Below are 19,007 nucleotides of genomic sequence, written 5' to 3'. Positions count from 1 at the left end.
TGCAGTGTCCACGGGCACCTTCCAGGATATCCTTGCCTGGCAGGCACTGCAGGGACTGAAGTGTTTAATCAACTCCTTTAATCACATTTTCGTTCGATGTTCCTAAGTTTCAGTTGATCTTTATGTTTGTTTGGGCAGTGTCCCTATCAGGACCGGCCCTTTTAAATTTATCCCTTAATTTTTTTAATTTAGTTTAATTGGTTGAACTACTCAAAATAGTTAAAAGTCAAGGAATGGGATGAATCCTCGGGGTTCAGAGCACAAAGCTTAGTGGCACAACATCAAGCGACACTGGGCAAGCCTCTGCTGGGACCCCAATGCCCCAACATAACCGTAAAGTTGAGCCTGGCCATCCGGGATGACCGAACAGATAATTCTCCTATCAGAAACTCTAGTGGCCAGAACCTAATGGAGGGAGGGCACACCTTCTAGGAGGGTGCTCGATGTGGAGGTGTCGCTGCAGGGTCTGAAGGTGGATGGTCGCCACCTGGGCGCAAAGGCACAGCAGCGCCTGACTGCCCTCCCCTAAGCGGGAGTCTCCGAACCTCAGCACTATCCCAACGCAGCCTTTTGTCGCAGAAGAGCTGTCGGAGAATTCTCTGGATTTTTGTGACCAAATCAGGGGGAGTGGTCAATTTGACCAGCTGGCATCACAACATGGAAGCAATCAGCTAGTCTATGACCAGAACTCGACCCCTGTAAGACCGAAATCAGAGCAGTCCTGTCTAGCATCTCAGGCAAGCGATGACCTTGGCCTCCAACTCCTGCCAATTCGCCAGCCAGGATTCCTCAGCCAGGCAAAGATGGACTCCCAAGTAGAAGTAGAAGAGGTTGGTCCTGCTCCAGGTGAAAGACCTGAGCTCCTCCGGCAGGGGGTCCATCTGAAATGGACCGATCAGGAGTCCAGAACACTTGACCCAGTTGATCTTACCAGAGGACGCAGCAGAGTACACAGCCCGGCACTCAGGCCTCCTCCGCAGGTCAGCAGAGTCCGTGAACATGAGGAATATGTCATCAATCTTGGCCGAAAGGACCACCCCGATGACTGGCTTGTGCAGAACCATTCCTGACATCCTCCTCTGCAAGAGGGACAGAAAAGTCTCCACAAGGATAGAATACAATTGGCCAGACAAGGGGCAGCCCTGATGTATTCCTCTCCCAAAATGGGGGGCTGCTGTCAGGGACCCGTTGACCTTAACGAGGCACTCTGCAGCAGCGCACAAGAGCCTGATCCAGGCGACATAATGTGTCCCAAACCCAAATTCCCGCAGAGTTCTGAATAAGTATTCATGATCGACCTTGTCAAATGCCTTCTCCTGGTCAAGAGACAGGAAGGTGTTCTCAACAGATCTGCGCTCTGGGAATAGTGGGTCAGGTCCTTGACTAGCTGGATGTTATTGTAAATGGTCCAGCCTGGGACTGTATAGGACTGGTTAGGGTAGATCAGGGGTTCAGTATGGTGCCAAGACAGGGAGACATTGCCTTGGCGAAAATTTTGTAGTACAGGGAGGAAGACAGGGCACCAGTTTTTTAGCCGGTGGAGACCGTCTTTCTTGGGCAGCAAGGCAATAATAGCCCTGCGACACAAAAGGAGTGTAGTGATCTGCATATCTGTATGTATAAAAGGGGTTAAATGTTGAGAAGTAACAGCTAAGTAATCACTGGATGGCAGCACTAGAGATGGGTATAAAAGACAGACTCAAGCCGAGTTCCCGCCTCTTCGTGGATTTAGTGACTAATAACCAGAAGTATAGTGAGATAGCTCAGAGTGCAGGTGTTGTTAATCATAGTTAATATATATTTAATCTTGTTTATTTATCACTAGTTTAGTTGTTGAAGAGAATGTATTCACAGTTTATTTGTTGATGTTACTCAATAAATAATTTGCTTTAAGAAGCAAATGAGTAACATATATTACACAAGGTGATATAACAAGGAGTATCTCCCTGGTTGTGATACTCTCTCCCAGGACCTCCATGTAGTCATTCCCCAGGGCATCCCATAACATCCTGAAGAACCCCTGATGCCCTCCGGATCCAAGATGAGAGATCTGTCATCAGGTAAGGAGCTGCTGATGAAACCCATGTCTTTTTTCCAGCGAGTAGAAGAAGGGGAAGCCGTGGTCCAGATACTTGAGGAACCAGGCCTATGATTTCACGTATGCGCTATGGGATGCAATGGGTTTCTGGTCCCTCAGCTGTCCTTCTCTTCTTATGCCAGCCGCAGGGCCGGGTCCTCAATGGGCATACTGATACATGACTCCAGGTCGAGCACCTCCTTCTCTAATTCCTTTACCCTGGATTTCTGCCTCTTTGTAGACCCCTCGGTTTCCAGTAAACCTCTTTGTTATACAAGAAGCCTCCTTAGTGATATATAATGCTGTTACAGCATAGAAGATGGCATTAGTACATGGCCAGGTCAAAGTTTTGGACCACACAGAACTTACTTGAGATTGGCCGTCTGGATGAAGATTCAGTGGCTCCTCACTTTTCTCTCGTAGGCCCACCTCACTGACAGCACAAAACTGCTCCTAATCCTCCTCTGCGAGCTCGAGGTCTCTCTCATCGAGAGGATACAGGATCTTCAGCTCTGGCATCCCACCACCTGTCTTCTCTCGCTCGCTGCGATGGTAGGCTAACGTTTTCTGCAGGAATACAAATGGTGACAGCATGAGCTGGCCACCTGGTGGACACATGTCAGTTATACCTGGGATGTGTGGACACTGCGCGTAAGCTGGGAGGGCCTTTGATGAGGGTGTCAGGGAGTGGGAGGAAGCCAGGGAGGTCAGATGGTGGGTCCCTGCTAGGTGGCAGCATGTGGGGCTGAGGTGACATTCGGAGGGGTGACGGCAAGGTGGGGTGCAGAGGGGAGACAGTGAGCACTTACCCTGGCAGATCAGAGTAGGTCATTCATCTTCTTTCGGTATTGCACCACTGTCCTCTTCTACTGACCAGTACTATGACCATCTCCCAGGCAGGATTCATTATCTTGCTGGAGAGCTTCCTGCCAGCCCAAAGGTATATTGATGCCCATCCCCTCTACAACAACATAAAGCAGACGGGTAAGGGCCCCCCCTGTGAATTGTGGAGCAGGCTTCCTTGCTACTAGCTTCCTGGCTTGAGTGAGAGCAAGTGCTGTGGAGCCATTTAGATGCTGCGTCCCCTTGATTAAAGTGCACAGTTGACCCCCAGCGAGAGTGAATCAGATGCATTGCACTCCAGGCACGGTGTTTTTCATGTGGGGGAATTATTTTTCCTATGTGCCTAAAATCTGCAGTCTGGATTCTGCCGTCGAGGTCAGCGGGAATCACACCGATTTTCGCGCCGAGATTGACACTTGCTATTTTTTGGAAAGTTCCCCCCATTATTCGAGATCATTCTCAATGGGGATAATTGAAATGTTGCAAGTGACCTCATAGTTCTGATAGGACTATGTGTGCCTGTATCCTGAGATGAACACACATTTGGAAAGTATTGTCACTGTCCTGGAGGCCTTCATTTTCTCACCTTGACTGTCCATTCTCACTCACACAAGATACCAGGCTATTCCCACACCACGCCTTCATGCCTCTGATCCCACTCCACACCCTCCCTGCAACACCACACCCGTTCCCTCCGACTCACCTTTGCCGGTCCTGAGGCTCTACTCAACCTGCCATTGTCCTGCTCCCTTCCCTTGTGCTGCAGAATTGAGAAAGAAAAGCCGCTGACTTTCGACACAACTGCACAAAGCAGACTCATGCACACAACCTTTAAACAATCATTATCCGGGTGCAACAAAATTATTGTGTGCTACTGGCTTGATCTTGATGGTAGGACATGCAAATGTCATATTGGTATGAGCCCACCACAGGCCAGCATGAGGCTCGTCACATCATAGACGTGCCGCTAACTATTTCTGCATAATAATAATCTTTATTGTCACAAATAAGCTTACATTAACACTGCAATGAAGTTACTGTGAAAAAACCCTGGTCGCCACATTCCGGCGCTTGTTCAGTTACACAGAGGGAGAATTCAGAACGTCCAAATTACCTAACAGCAAGTCTTTCGGGACTTGTGGGAGGAAACCGGAGAACCTGGAGGAAACCCACTCAGACATGGGGAGAACGTGCAGACTCCACACAGACAGTGACCCAAGTCAGGAGTCAAACCTGGGACCCTAGCGCTGTGAAGCCATAGTGCTAACCACTATGTTAACGTGCTGCCCTCAACTTGCTGATGGGAAATCGAGGTTTTGCATTCCGCCTAATTAAACCACACCTCACGTCATGTTTTCTGTTTGGTCAAGCTCCATAAAACACCCTCTCGCCCCCATCAAATTTGTCTGTTAGCCTTTTTCTGTGCACTGTTCTGTCACTAACAAATACTATACATATCAAAAAATTCTTACTCAACTGATGATTGAATGTGACAATTAGTTTTCTGTCTCGTTCCTATCTGCCGGAATATGTCAGTTTAATGTTTCAAGCGTTTCTTCTGTCTGATTTTACTCAGAAACACTTGAGAACCCAAAATGAAGCTTCTGTGCTGCATCCAGGACAGCAAGAAAGCAAAAACGTAATACACCACATGAATCAAATAGGTTATGATATACAAATTTAGCTTTGCCTTAGGTTCTGACAAAGCTAAATGTGTGCTGGATATGGGAATATAATTTTGGAAATGAAATTACTGTCCCTAATGCTACAATAATAATGGAATTATTGCACGATCGTATCAAAAATTAGAAATATTTTAATGTGCTTTCCCCTAAAGCCAGTTCTCCCCATGGGTAAGAATACAAAATAATGTAAAAATCTTTACTGATTAATTTGTGACATGTAGCGCTATCACTTTCTCTATCAGTTGCTTGATTAAATTCCCTTTGCTGTACCTTGTAAATATTTTTAAAATTATTTGACACAAAACATAGAGAAATATGTGAAAGAAGGAATTAGAAATCTTAGAATCTCTGAGATGGAGAAAAGGGGAAATGTTTATTTTATTTTTAATCGGACATGGGGTGGGGTGTGGACTTTAGGGACTGTGCTGGCACTTATTGCCCATCCCTAATTGCCCTCGAGGGGGCAGTTAAGAACAACCACATTGGTCTGAAGTCACATCTCGACCAGATCAGGTTTTTTTCCTTAAAGAATATTAGTGAACCAGCTGGGTTTTTACTACAATAGTTCCATGGTCATCATTAGACTTTTAATTCCAGATTCTTGAGCCTTCCCCGATGACATGATCAGGTTCACACCCGGGAAGGGGCGTGGAGCGGTGCGGTGCTCCTCCTGGAATGAAAATGACCAGGATGCTAGACCATTGCAGCAAACTGACTTGCCAGCTGGTGGCAGAATATTGTGGGACCGTCCACATCTGGTCCAGCCTCCATGATCATTTAAAATGTTGTCCTGTTTTGCCACCAATCATCAGTAAGACTATATTTGTCTTAGCAGAGATTGTCATTAATACCAATGAAGTGCAAAATTACTCATAAAGTCCTTTTGAAACTCTGATTTGATATAAACAAGAAATTCACTGGAGTTAATTTTTGCCAGATTAATCGTTATTTCAACACGATATTTGAACATGCCTGAGAGCTTTTACCAGTGTTCCATTAAAAGCACTGTTTTGGTCAAAAATGCTTCAGCTTCTATTTATTGTTTAAACAAATTCTATGCTTGGATCAATTTGCATGTTTTAAATGGAATGTTAGGAATGACTAATGGTTGGGTTTTTTTGGGAAAATTTCAGAGTTAGTGATCTTTCTTGAACTTGATGGACTTCTTGGAGCACATCAAGGTCATTTCTCAGCTGTTAATACTCAATCTTCATCCTCTGGCTACTGTCAGAATGTGCAGCTTTTACAAAGCCCCAGATTCTATCAGTCATCGGATCTTGGGGCACGATCTAATGGCTGTTTTGCACTCAAAAGGTAGCGTGGCCAATAAATGCCTCTTCCGGGATACCTGGCTTGCCACGTTTTGCGAGATCTACCACTATCTCGTGAGATGTCACGACTGAATCCTGTTCACTGTAGGTGAGATCACTATTTTGTAGATCTGCATATTAGAGTGAGATAGCTAGTCTCACTCCAATATGCTCTCCCCTGATCTACCCAAGGCGTTGGGATCTAACCGCTTCGACTCGGAGAGTTCGGGCGAGTGCTATTCACAGCTGGTTTCCACAAATGGGGACGAGACAGAACGCCACTCATAGAACTTACAGTGCAGATGGAGGCCATTCGGCCCATTGAGTCTATACCGGCCCTTGGAAAGAGCACCCCATTTAAGCCCACACCTCCACCCCATCCCTTTGGTCCCATAACCTAGTAGCCCCACCCAACCTTTTTAGACACTAAGGGCAATTTATCATGGCCAATCCACCTAACCTGCACATCTTTGGACTGTGGGAGGAACCCAAAAGAAACCCACGCAGACACTGGGAGAATGTGCAGACTCTGCACAGACAGTGACCCAAGCCGGGAATCAAACCTGGGACCCTGGAGATCTGTAGCAACTGTGCTAACCACTGTGCAACCGTGCTGCCCTTGGAGACACATGGGGTCTCCAAGGGAATCGGAAGCCCCCAGACCATTGCCCTGTGGACAGAGTGGCACCCTGGCACTGCTGGTGCCAGCTGGACACCCTGGCACTGCCAGCTTGGCACACTGGCAATGCCAACATGCCCAGGTGGCACTTCCAGTTGGTAGGCGCTCGGCCAAGGTGCCAGGCTGCCATTTATCCCACACCGGGAATGGGGTTCAAGGATGCTTTGCACATGTTCGGTGAGGTGCGGAGAGGACTGCGGACCCCCTTATAGGTGAGTTAACGGTTGTGGGGTCACACTGGGGGGGGGGGGGGTCGAGAGATTGGGACGCCATTTAAAAATGGTGGGTGGGATTCTCCATCGATGGGATACGCCATTTTGCTGGCAGCGCACTCAGACCTGCGGGTTTCCCAACGGTGTGCGGTGTGAGGGAACCCACAATGGGAAACCCCATTTTCCAGCTGCCAGGACGGAGGATCTGGCTGCCGGCGGGGGCGAATCGCACCAGAAAATGGGTCTGGCGGGACGGAGAATCCCACTCGGTGTCCCAATCTCCTCCTGCACTGAGGATTTCCAACAAGCAGAGGTCCTCAGTGCAGGAAATGGGACTAAGCACAGCCTCGTCGGGAGTTCCTCACAGAGGCCCTGAATTGAATCAGGGTCCCGTGTTTCTTGCCGCTGCGAGTGCCGGGAAACACACGGCTAAATGCGCTTGTCAGAGGACTCTGTTCCTATTCGGTTAGATCACAATCTTGGTCATTGGGTGTGTGTTGTCCTAATTGGACTCAGGCTAATTTCTATATTGTTTTACCTGACTTTTGCTAGCTTTGGCATATGAATGTGTCTTATTATTTGCTGAAATGAATATGTTCGAAGATATATATGTTTGAAATGTATTTATTATCATGCGTAAGATATCCATATATTAGTTAATGATATGCTTCCTTTCATAGTGAAATAAATAAATTGAAGCAAAAGAGGTAAAGGGATATTTTAATCACTTGTCACCCTTATAGAAATGCAGAGAAGGAGGCCCAGAAGAGATTAAGATTATAATTAGAATTAATTGTAGAAGTGCGATCTCTCAAAATTTACATGACTATCATTAGTCAAGAAAATGTAAAGTAGACTAACAGAAACATTCAGTGAGAACTTAAGAACATAAGAACTAGGAGCAGGAGTAAGCCATCTGGCCCCTCAAGCCTGCTCCGCCATTCAATGAGATCATGGCTGATCTTTTTGTGGACTCAGTTCCACTTACTGCCCCCACCCCCACCTCCCCATGACCCTTAATTCATTTACTGTTCAAAAATCTAGCTGTCTTTGGCATAAAAACATCCAACAAGGTAGCCTCCACTGCTTCACTGGGCCGGGAATTCCACAGATTTACAACCCTTTGGGTGAAGAAGTTCCTCCTCAACTCAGTCCTAAATCTGCTGCCCCTTATTTTGAGGTTATGTCGCCTAGTTCTAGTTTCACCCGCCAGTGGAAACAAACTCCCTGCTTCTATCTTAAATATTCCCTTCATAATTTTCTATGTTTCTATCAGATCCCTCCTCATTCTTCTAAATTACAATGAGTATAGTCCCAGTCTTGTCTCTACTCAGAAGCAAATCCTCTCAATTCCGGATCATCCTAGTGAATCTCCTCAGCACCCCCTCCAGTGCCAGTACATCCTTTCTCAAGAAAGGAGACCAAAACTGTACACAGTACTCCAGGTGTGGCCTCACCAGCACCCTATAGAGCTGCAACATAACCTCCCTGCTTTTAACCTCCATCCCTCTAGCAATAAAGGACTAAATTCCATTTGCCTTTTTAATTACCTACTGCACCTGCAAACCAACTTTGTGATTCATGCACGAGGTCCCTCTGCACAGCAGCATGCTTCTTTTTTAAAACTATTTAAATAATAGTCCATTTTGCTGTTATTCGCACCAAAATGGATGAACTCACATTTACCAACATTGTACTCCATCTGCCAGATGCTAGCCACTCACTTAAACTATCTATATCCCTCTGCAGACTTTCAGGGTCCTCTACACACTTTACTCTACCACTCATCTTAGTGTCACCTGTGAACTTTGACACATTATATTTGGTCCCCAACTCCAAATCATGTATGTAAATTGGAAACAATTGTGGTCTCAAAACTAATCCTTGAGGCATACCACTAGCTACTGATCGCCAACCTGAAAACCACCCATTTATCCCCACCCTTTGCTTTCTGTTAGTTACCCAATCCTCTATCCATGCTACTACATTACCCGTAACGCTGTGAACCCTTGTCTTAAGGAACAGCCTTTTATGCGGCACCTTATTGAATGCCTTCTGGAAATCCAGATACACCACAGAACAATGGGCCTATGATGATTAAAGCGAGCCAAAATGTAAAGAGACATAAAATCCAATAGTAAAGAGAGGTTGTTTCCAGGGACAATGGGAACAGAAGAACATAAACGGATGTCTACTTGAAAGCTTGAAGATTATTGCTCCCCAATGCTACCAAATGAACAAAAAATAAATAAATATTTGCATCCATATTGTGCCTTTTAACACTGTCCAAATGTCTAAAATTGCTTTGCATATTTAGTTACTGTGAGAGGGTTTTGACTTCCCAGCTGCAGAGCTGGATATCATAGTGCAGGATGTGGAAAGGAGAGAATTTCTCAACACATCGGGGCAGAAGGCTCTCCAAACATAGTGGTCCATTTGGGCTACAGCGTTGACAGGCACGGACTACACCTGGTGGACTATAAAGTTTGGGCCATCCGACAGGTGCCCGAAACAAGAGATCCCACGGAGCTCCGTTTATTTTTGAGCCTGGTCAACGATTACGGGAAGTTCATCCCAAGGGTTTTGACCCCGCTGCATCTGTTGTTGAAGAAGGGCCAGCAGTGGATTTGGGACCTGCTGCAGCAGGGGGCCGAGGTTCCGCGGCAGCTGTCGTCTACCCTTGCTGACTCACTTTGACCCGGCGAAGGCCTTGTTGCTCACGTGTGATTATGAAAGGCACTATATAAATAGAAATCTTTCTTTATTTTTCATTGCAGTACAGAGAAAAGCCATCCAATATCTAAATGCCACAGTGAAAGTTCAGACTCATAGAATCATAGACTTTACAGTGCTGAAGGAGGCCATTCAGCCCATCGAGTCTGCACTGGCTCTTGGAAAGAGCACCCTACTTAAGTCCACACCTCCACGCTATCCACCGTAACCCAGTAATCCCACCAAACCTTTTTGGACACTAAGGGCAATTTAGCATGGACAATCCACCTAACCTGCAAATCATTGGACTGTGGGAGGAAACCGGAGCTCCTGGAGGAAACCCACGCAGACACGGGGAGAACATGCAGACTCCGCACAGACAGTGACCCAAGCCGGGATTCGAACCTGGGACCCTGGAGCTGCAAAGCAACTGTGTCAACCACTGTGCTACTGTGCTGCCCAATCATGCCATCATGGATGTGGATTTCAGTGTTCAAAGGGATCGAGGCTATTTTGGCACACAGGGTAGATGATGGGTCCTAGCAGCCCATTGCTTCACGCATGTTGGCGGCAGCAGAGAGAAATTATGCCAAAATCGAAAAGGAAGGATTAGCATTGGTGTTTGACGTTCGACGATTCCATCAATATGTCTACAGCTGTGCATTGACGGGTTATACCGACAATAAACCGCTTTTGGTGTTATTCAAAGCAGACGAGGCAATTCCCCCGGTGGTGCAGCCCACAGTTAGCGTTGGGCTCTCCTTCTGGCGGCGTACGAGTATATTTTAGCGCATCACGCAGAAACGAAGATACCTCATGCGGATGCTCTCAGCCGCCTCCCGCTGCCCACCAGTGTGCCAACGCCAGCGACATCGGATGAGGTAGTCGCAACTTTGCATTTTATGGACTTTCTGCCAATACCGGCGGCCCAAGTAATGGCTTGGTCATAGACAGACTCTGCTGGCCAGGGACCGCCACATCATGCTGTACGGAGCCCAGCACCGTGCCCTAATGGAGGACCTGAGGGCTTTTACCACAGTGTATTGGACGGCATCCTCCTGTGGGGTTTCCGGGTGGTCATCCTCGAACACGGCCAGGGGGACATTTTGCAGACCTCCATAGTGGCCAGCCAGGCGTTTCCAAAATTAAGAAGTTGATCCAGAGCTACGTGTGGTGGCCTGGCATCGACATGGCAATCGAGACTTGGCAAAACAGTGTACCCATTGCCAGGAGCACCAGAAGCTCCCCCAGTCAGCTCCACTTCACCCATGGGAATGGCAGAGCCGGCCATGGTCCTGCCTCCACATGGATTTCGCAGGCCCCTTCCAGGAGGTAACATACCTACTGATAGTAGATCCACACTGTAAATGGTTGGATGTCTTACCAACTTTTACAGATGCACCATAGAAAGCATCCTATCGGGCTGCATCACAGCCTGGTATGGCAACTGCTCGGCCCAGGACCGCAAGAAACTGAATACTGCCCAGTCCATCACACGAACCTGCCTCCCATCCATTGACTCCATCTACACCTCCCACTGCCTGGGGAAAGCGGGCAGTATAATCAAAGACCCCTCCCACCCGGCTTACTCACTCTTCCAACTTCTTCCATCGGGCAGGAGATACAGAAGTCTGAGAACACGCACAAACAGACTCAAAAACAGCTTCTTCCCCACTGTTACCAGACTCCTAAATGACCCTCTTATGGACTGACTTCATTAACACTACACCCTGTATGATTCATCCGATGCCAGTGCTTATGTAGTTACATTGTATATGTTGTGTTGCCCTATTATGTATTTTCTTTTATTCCCTTTTCTGCTCATGTACTTAATGATCTGTTGAGCTGCTCGCAGAAAAATACTTTTCACTGTACCTCGGTACACATGACAATAAACAAATCCAATCCAATGTGCACAGAATGATGACTACAGCATGTGCCGCCATCGAAAGACTCCGGCAGACATTTAGCGTTCACGGATGTCCTCGTGTCAGATAATGGCACTTCACTAGTTTAGAGCTTGCAGATTTTATGAAGCAAAATGGAGTCCATCATGTCTGCACTGCGCCCTATCACCATCCTTGAATGGGTTGGCAAAATGTGCCATACAGACTTTTAAACTGGGGATGAGAAAACAGACCGCAGGCTCACTGGAAACCCACCTCACCCACTTTCTATTCCACTATAGGACCACGCCACAAGCTGTCATGATATGCAGACATGAACATAATAAGATACAGACAGTAGCTAATGAACACAGAGAAGAGGACATAACCAATCAGCAGGCAGAACACTTGGGGTGGTTTCCCACTATAAAAGTCACGAGGCACTCACACTCTGCCTCTTTCCACTGGGGACATCTACAGAGTGAGTCAGGTGTATATACTACATAACACCTACAGCACGTGGCTGAGAGCTAGTCTGGTTCAGTCAGACAGAGTAATCACACTTAGGTTAGCAGAGAGTCGAACTCACAGAGAACTGAGCTAACTGTGTGACAGGTTCAATAAATCAAATTGAACTAACTTCAACGTCTGGAGTATATTTCAGTTATAGCTGCATCCCGTTGCAACCTGTATTATCTCAATGTGCTTAACACAACATGGTACAAGGAGACTGCTATCCCTAGGTGGTTTACCTCAATCTGTTCCGTGACGACCAGCAAATGTATCCCGGCACCATGGAGAAGATCCAGGCTCCTCAACAGCTGCGGACCTCGTGCAATCTCAGTGCCAACTGGCGGACCTTCAAGCAAAGGTTTCTGCTGTACATCGAAGCCTCAGACCTTGAGGGTGCGTCTGATACAAGAAAGATCGCGCTTCTCCTCTCAACTGCGGGGTATCAAGCCATCCAACTCTAACTCGTTTAACTTCACCGAAGGCCAGGACAAGACAAAGTTTCAGGCCATCCTGGACAAGTTTGATAGTCATATTTAAGTGGACACCAATGAAATCTTCAAGCGCTATATATTCAAACAAGGCCTACAAGGTAAAGATGAATCTTTCAACTCCTTCTTAACTAATCTCCATCTACGAGCGCTGTCCTGCAACTTTGGTGATATTGCTGACTCCATGATCAGAGACCAAATTGTTTTTGGAGTTCACTCTGATCCTCTGAGAGAGCAGCTTTTAAAAATCAAGCATATGACCCTGTCAGTCGCGATTGAAACATGTACAGTGCATGAGCACGCCAAAAATCGGTATTCCCAATACAAATCGGCTGAAAATCAGAAACTTGCCTCCCACGAGGCAGAGAGTGTGCAGGCCATCGCCCGGATGCAGCGCCTCAGCATTGATGAAAGCGGCCATTTTGCCCGCTCTTCCCGGAGCACCACGCATGCGCGATGCGAATGGGATAACGAAGCGGCCGATCACCACACTGCGCAGGTGTGAACGTCTGCCGACCTCACTGCGCATGTGCGATGACGCACGGACTGTCACAAGGTCATGACAGGGCAGCACGGTAGCATGGTGGTTAGCACAATTGCTTCACAGCTCCAGGGTCCCAGGTTCGATTCCCGGCGTGGGTCACTGTCTGTGCGGAGTCTGCACGTTCTCCCCGTGTGTGCATGGGTTTCCTCCGGGTGCTCCGGTTTCCTCCCACAATCCAAAGATGTGCAGGTTAGGTGGATTGGCAATGCTAAATTGCCCTTAGTGTCTAAAATTGCCCTGAGTGTTGGGTGGGGTTACTGGGTTATGGGGATAGGGTGGAGGTGTGGGCTTGGGTAGAGTGCTCTTTCCAAGAGCCGTTGCAGACTCGATGGGCCAAATGGCCTCCTTCTGCACTGTAAATTCTATGAAATGACGTGCCCGAACTGCGGCACCGCCCACTTAAAGAACACTGCCCTGCAAGAGACAAGCGCTGTTTAAATTGCGGAAAGCCTGGACACTATGCAGCCTTATGCAGGTCTGCACCGCCAGTCAAGGGCCAGCGATCCCAATTCCAACGCAGGCGCGTTCGGAGTGTCCAACAAGGTTTACAGGATTCTGATCCTGGCAGTACAACGGATCCAGAGGATGATTGCCTGGAGTCCCCTTACCATGTGGACATCATTACCACACGTGAACAACCCTCACCGACATCATCACGGAACCTGTCCATCCTCACTGTGGATTCTGCGGACGAACGGCGTGCGGTGATGCAAGTAACTCAATGCTCTATCCAGTTCAAGCTGGACACAGGTGCTTCTGTCAATCTCCTTTCACAGGCAGATTTCAACCGCATCAAGAAGCCAACCAAGCTCCTTCCAGCAGCCTACCAGCTCCTGGACTATAACGGCAATGCCATCACAGCACTGGAATCCTGCCATCTGCTCGTCTCCAACAGGAGCATTCACACAAGACTAAGGTTTGAAATCGCCAAGCCAGACAGGGCCTCCCTGCTCGACGCACATGCATGCAAACATGCATAAACCTTGTGCAGCGGGTCTACACAATGACCTCCCCCAACATGGTTCTTCAAGCTGGCATTGACGACATCCTCGCTCAGTGTCCTGATGTGTTTGACGGGATGGGCACTCTGCCTTATCGGTACAAGATCCTGCTGCGGCCTGATGCCACGCCGGGTTCCGGCTCCACTGAAGGAGCGCCTGAAGGCGCAGCTACAGGATCTTCAGGACCAGGGCATCATCTTCAAAGTTACAGAACTGACTGACTGGGTCAGCTCGATGGTATGTGTAAAAAAGACTTCGGGGGAGCTGCACATCTGCATTGATCCCCAGGATCTCAACCAGAATATAATGCGGGAACACTACCCCATCCCGAAGCGGGAGGAACTCACAAGTGAGATGGCACATGCCTGGTTTTTCACAAAGTTAGATGCGTCACGTGGATTCTGGCAAATCCAGCTGGATGAGTCCAGCAGTAGGCTCTGCACCTTCAACACACTGTTTGGCAGGTACTGCTATAATCATATGCCGTTCGGCATTGTCTCGGTCTCGGAGATCTTCCATAGAATCATGGAGCAGATGATGGAGGGCATTGAAGGGGTTCGTGTGTATGTGGACGACGTTATCATATGGTCCACAACCCCCGAAGAGCACATCTGTCGTCTCCAGCAGGTATTCCGCCGTGTCCATGCCAATGGCCTCAAGCTGAACAGATCCGAGTGTTGCATTGGCACGTCGACACTTAAGTTCTTAGGTGACGAAATATCTCAGCAGGGTGTGCGCCCAGACACAGACAAGGTCAAGGCCATCGAAGCCAAGAAGACCCCGGAAGACAAGAAGGCGGTGCTGTGCTTCCTTGGCTTGGTAAACTTTTTGGGCAAGTTTATCCCAAACCTGGCCTCACACACCACGGCCTTCAGACACCTGGTGTAAAAGTCTACTGTCTTTGAGTGGCAGGCAGCTCATCAAGCAGAGTGGTTGGAGCTGAAAGCCAAGCTCACCACTGCACCTGTATTGGCAATTTTTGACCCTGACAGGGAAACGAAAATCTCGACAGACGCGAGCCAGGACGGCATCAGCGCGGTGTTGCTCCAGCGTGATGACACCTCATCCTGGGCACCGGTTGCCTACGTATCACGGGCTATGACACCCACTGAGCAGCGGTACCCCCAAATTGAAAAGGAATGCCTGGGCCTTCTCACTGAAATTCTCAAGTTTCCCGATTATGCCTACAGCCTGCCGATGTTCACCGTCGAGACGGACCACAGGCCTCTGGTCCACATTATCCACAAGGACCTAAACGACATGATGTCCCGGCTGCAGCGCATCCTCCTCAGACTCAGACGGTATGACTTTGAGCTTGTGTACACGCCTGGCAAGGAGCTCATTATTGCGGATGCCTTGTCCCGCTCCATAACCTTGCCTGCTGACCCGCTGGCAGTCATCCAACAGATTGAATCACAGGTGCAGCTGTGGGACAGCAACCTCCCGGCATCGGATGAAAAGGTGATCCACATTCGCGACGAGACAGCCAAAGACCCTCTTCTGCAGCGTGTCAAGCGCCACCTCACCAATTGCTGGCAAAAAGGGCAGTGCCCCCAATTCTTCAATGTGAAGGACGACCTGACGGTGGTTGATGGTATCCTCCTCAAGCTGGACCGCATTGTCATTCCACTCAGTCTCCAGAGCTTGGTGCTCCGGCAAATCCACGAGGGACATCTGGGTGTCGAGAAGTGCACGCGTAGAGCCAGGCAAGCTGTCTACTGGCCTGCGATTAGTCAGGACATCTCAACTATGGTCCTCAACTGTCCGACCTGTCAACACTTCCAGCCAGCACAGAGCAAGGAGACGCTTCAGCAGCACAAAATCGTGACCTCCCCTTGGTCCAAAGTGGGCATCGACCTCTTTCACGCCAATGGTCGTGATTATATGTTAATAGGGGCAGCACGGTAGCATTGTGGATAGCACAATTGCTTCACAGCTCCAGGATCCCAGGTTCGATTCCGGCTTGGGTCACTGTCTGTGCGGAGTCTGCACGTCCTCCCCGTGTGTGCGTGGGTTTCCTCAGGGTGCTCCGGTTTCCTCCCACAGTCCAAAGATGTGCAGGTTAGGTGGATTGGCCGTGATAAATTGCCCTTAGTGTCCAAAATTGCCCTTAGTGTTGGGTGGGGTTGTTGGGTTGTGGGGATAGGGTGGAGGTGTTGACCTTGGGTAGGGTGCTCTTTCCAAGAGCCGGTGCAGACTCGATGGGCTGAATGGCCTCCTTCTGCACTGTAAATTCTATGATAATCTATGATAATCTATGATAATCTATTGATTATTTTTCCAACTACCCAGACTTCGTGAAGCTCTCGGACCTCACATCCAAGACCGTCATCAAGGCCTGTAAGGAGACGTTCTCCAGGCATGGTATTCCATTCACTGTCATGAGTGACAACGGTCCTTGCTTCAGCAGCCAAGAGTGGTCAAGATTTGTCCAGTTATATCAGTTTCATCACATCACTTCCAGCCCACATTACCCGCAGTCCAATGGGAAGGTTGAGAAAGGGGTGCACATAGTGAAGCAGCTCATCTGCAAGGCCACGGATTCTGCTTCTGACGTCAACCTTGCGCTGCTTGCGTACAGGGCAACCCCTCTGTCTACCGGCATTTCACCGGCCCAACTCCTGATGAACAGGGACTTGCGGACGACACTTCCAGCCATACACTTGCCTGACCTGGATCACCTCCCGGTGATGCAGAATGTGCAGAAAATCAGGGACCGGTAAAAGCAGGGCTATGATGCTCATGCCACCGATTTGCCTGTGCTATCCCCGGCGAATGCTGTTCAGATCAAGCTACCTGATGGAGGCTGGTCAGCTCCAGCTGTTGTCCGACAGGCTGCTCCTCGATCGTATGTTGTGCGTGAGGCTGATGGCTCTGTTATGCAGCGAAACAGACGGGCACTGCGCACAGTTGTCCGCCCGCAACCACATTCTTTGTTGTTTCCATCTGTTCTTGTGCCAGCTCCTGATACCTCGAATCATGAGGCCACCAGTCCAGCTTCAATCCCGCCTATCAAGGCGCCGTTGTCCCCACCACCACCTCTCCGGCGGTCGACCAGGATCAGATGCAAGCCCCAGAGACTGGACTTATGAACATTTGTTTTGTTTGCTATGTTCTGTTTTCGCACATGAGACACCTGTTTTTACATGTACATATGTTCCCATCTGCCATTATATGCAAATAAGTTAGTTTTTCGGCCTACACATGTAAATACTTTCACATATGCTACAGAAAAACATTTCAAAAGGGGAGATGTCATGATATGCAGACATGCACATAATGAGATACAAACAGGCAGTTAATGAACAGAGAGAACAGGACATAACCAACCAGCAGGCAGAACACTTGGGGGTGGTTTCCCACGATAAAAGGCACGAGGCACTCACACTCCACCTCTTTCCCCTGGGGACGAGGCACTCACACTCTGCCTCTTTCCACGGGGACATCTACAGTGTGAGTCAGGTGTGTATATCACATAACACCTACAGCACGTGGCTAAGAGCTAGTCTGGTTCAGTCAGACAGAGTAATCACACTTAGGTTAGCAGAGAGTTGAACTCACAGAGAACTGAGCTAACTGTGTGACAGGTTCAATAAATCAAATTGAACTAACTTCAAGGTCTGGAGCATATTTCAGTTATAGTTGCAGCCCGTGTTATCGCAGTGTGCTTAACACGACACAAGCTACCACCGTAGTGATGCCAGTGAAGCTCTTAATGGTAGTCACATGGTTGAACCTTGTTTTTCCAGACATCAGGGATAAGGTCCATGACAAGCAGGACAGACCGGAGCACAGCGAGGCAGGCCCGTGAGAGAATTCGCCACTGGTGACTTGCGTGTGTGTTGCAGGATGAGACTGCAGCTGAAATCTGCTGTCGAGAATTCAGGTGATGTCTGTGATAGGATGATTTGTTGGAAAATCCTGATGGGCATGAACAAAGAAATGTCAGATCCATTAGAAGATCTGCTAGAGGGAATGTTATCACTGTCCAGGAACATGAAGAGGTCTGGCTCCAAATTGGCAATGGCTTTGCATAGAGCTTGGAGCCCATCCTTTCCAATATGGAAGCGGCTGGCAAGTTCATAACAGCACACCATTTGCTGGCCGATATCAACTTTCTCAGTGTACTGGCCAATACTTATCTCTCAATGAACACTGAAAAACAGATTATTCAGTTCTAATCACATTACTGTTTGTCGGAACATGTTGTCCACAAATTAGCTGCCGAGTTTTCATTATCACAACAGTGACTACAGTTTGAAACTCCTTCATTGGCTCTGCAGTGCTTTGGCATGTCCTGAGATCATGAAAGGCACTATTTAAACAGAAATCGTTTTTTCTTTTTCATTGCAGTACAGAGAGAAACCACCCAATGTCTAAATGCCACTGTGAAAGCTCAGACTCCTCTCATCGTGGATGTGGATCTAGTGTTCAAAGGGATTTGCAGCCCCTCACAGCAATCCAGCAATCTGTGCTCCTCCAGATTGCTGGGATCACTGAGCTACCACCTTAGGAAATTGGCAGTGGTTCTGTGGGGCAAGAACCTGCTGTCATCTCTCAAAAAGATGGCATTCATGTTCCCATCACTGCCTTTCCATCAATGTCCCTACTGTTGCCCTCCAGCCAGCCCAGGCTGCTGCCATCTCAGTGCAGATGGTGCAGTTCAAAGCTTGGCTCTCAAGTCCCAAATTTTCTCGAGGGCAGCCTAAAAGGGCATTTACCACATTGAAATACAGCAGCCTGCCAAGACCTATGCTGCAGCTGCTGAGAGAGAACTGTATACGAGCACCAAGGCAGGAAAAGGAACCTGCTAGACGCTGGAAATGTAGCACAGTTGTTACCTTACTGGACTAGCAATCCATAAACCTGAATTAATGCTCTGGTGACATGAATTGAATTTCTAATAACTAGGTAGGGAATTAAAGTTCAGATAATGAAATAAACCTGGAATTTAAAAAAAAACTGGGATCAGTAATGATGACCAGGAAACTAATGGATTATTGTAAAAGAAAATGTGGTTCATAAATGTTCTTTAGGGAAAGAAATCTGTCCTCTTT

Source organism: Scyliorhinus torazame, chromosome 9 (genome assembly GCF_047496885.1).
Source record: "Scyliorhinus torazame isolate Kashiwa2021f chromosome 9, sScyTor2.1, whole genome shotgun sequence".
Taxonomy (NCBI): Eukaryota; Metazoa; Chordata; class Chondrichthyes; order Carcharhiniformes; family Scyliorhinidae; genus Scyliorhinus; species Scyliorhinus torazame.
Note: the sequence above shows the minus strand (reverse complement) of the source record.